Consider the following 2,066-nt stretch of genomic DNA (forward strand, 5'->3'; position numbering starts at 1 on the left):
TGTATGCATACACACACATACATATATTATTTATTCTATATGCAACACAGGACCATTTCTCTTCACTGTATGTGTCCAAATTGTTGGACATGCCTACTGGAATCTCAAGGGTGGGCAGCTCTTGGTCCATCAGCTACCCGTGCTCCTAATGTAGTTTTGCAGCTCCCAGGCACTTAGAGCTAAATATTCAGCTTATTTGGGGGGAGGGGAATGGCTTGAGATATTTAGGAAGGAAATGAGTGCTTTAAGCCTTTGCTTAATTACACATTTAACCCTTTAAAATGTTCAGAATCATCCTGCTTTTTTCACTGGAGTTTTAAAAAGCAAAATGATTGTCTTAAGTTGCTGCAATGGTCTGGAAATATCAGAGAATTCAGTGCTTCAGAAATTTTTATGTAGACTGTGTATTCTATGACTTTTCCCCCAGATGGAATTGTTATATTTGCGATATTTAAAAAAAGTGTCTCTAAAAAAATATGGTCTGAATGATAGGATGTTGCTGAAATGGAGTGCTTTAAGTTCTTCTGAAGATTTATATGTATTGGATTAGAGCCATCAAGACATGGATTTTGAATTAGTCCCAAGAGCTCAGTTCAACTTGAGAGAAACCCTATTGCAAAGTAAGTCACAGACAGGAGCATAAAACATTTTGAAAACACTATAAACACATAAATGAGCAGTCCTCAGGAAAGTTCTTCAAATGATTATTAAAGGCTTAAGAACACCATAAGCCTATTATAGTACTTGGGGGGGGGGTATGAATAAATGCTTTCTAGAAACAAATGAGAACCAGTGTGGTGTAGTGATTAAGGCACCAAGCTAGAAATGGGGAGACTGAGTTCGAGTCCTGCGTGGCGCACAAAGCCAGTTGAGTGATCTTGAACCAACCATGTACTTTTGGCCCTAACAAACAGGCAAGGGCAAGCCACTTCTGAAATCTTGCCAAAACACTGTGCAGGGTTTAGTTCAGGTCATCACTAGGAGTCAACACTGTCTAAAAGGGAAAAGGAAAGAACAAAAGGAAAGGAAAGGAAAGGAAAGGAAAGGAAAGGAAAGGAAGGGAAGGGAAGGGAAGGGAAGGGAAGGGGGAAGGAAAGGAAAGGAAAGGAAGGAAGAAGGGAAGGGAAGGGAAAGGAAGGGAAGGGAGGGGAAGGAAGGGGAAGGAAGGGAAGGAAGGGAAAGGAAAGGGAAGGGAAGGGAAGGAAAGGAAGGAAGGGGAAGGGGAAGGAAAGGAAAGGAAGGAAGAAGGGAAGGAAGGAAGGGAAGGGGAAAGGGAAGGGAAAGGGAGGGGAAGGAAGGGGAAAGGAAGGGAGGGGAAGGGAAGGAAAGGAAAGGAAAGGAAAGGAAAGGAAAGGAAAGGAAAGGAAAGGAAGGGAACGGAAGGGAAGGGAAGGGAAAGGAAAGGAAGGGAAGGGAGGGGAAGGGAAGGGAAGGGAAGGGAAAGGAAGGGAAGGGAGGGGAAGGGAGGGGAAAGAAAGGGAAGGGAAGGGAAGGGAAGGGAAGGGAAGGGAAGGGAAGGAAAGGAAAGGAAAGGAAAGGAAAGGAAAAAGACTCAGTCAGTTTTAGATTTTCATATTGACTTCTATACACCTGTTTTCTTGCCAAAATTGATAATAGCACTAAAACTACTTTTTTTAAAATATCGGAACAAAGCTAACAGCTCTCCCTGCAGTTGTAGAGTGGTCCTCCCTATTCTTCCTTTTTCTCTCTCTCTTTAGTCTGCCTGTTCACTCTCTGATAAATTACTATTCTTGTGCTGCTCTGTAAGCTTCTATTGTACTTCCAGGAAATGGACCACCCTTGTGTTTCCTAGCAAATTGTGAAAGGCATCAAGAAGTATTTACACATTGGCCATTAGGATTCTACTACTTAGTCTTTAAACACTTTTCTTGTGCTTCCGTTTTCCTGATATAAGCTAGACCTGAACTGAGTTATTTTCAATAAGGCCTATAGTAATCCCAAAATTGTACTAGAACCTGAAAGAATGTTGTAAGTTGTCCAGAGTTAATGTAGTAAGATGGATGGCCAATACATTTATTAAATAAATAAATAAAATAAAAACTCTG

This window comes from Crotalus tigris, unplaced genomic scaffold, assembly GCF_016545835.1.
Source record: "Crotalus tigris isolate CLP2741 ecotype Arizona unplaced genomic scaffold, ASM1654583v1 scf7180000018304.516572, whole genome shotgun sequence".
In the NCBI taxonomy this organism is placed as follows: domain Eukaryota; kingdom Metazoa; phylum Chordata; class Lepidosauria; order Squamata; family Viperidae; genus Crotalus; species Crotalus tigris.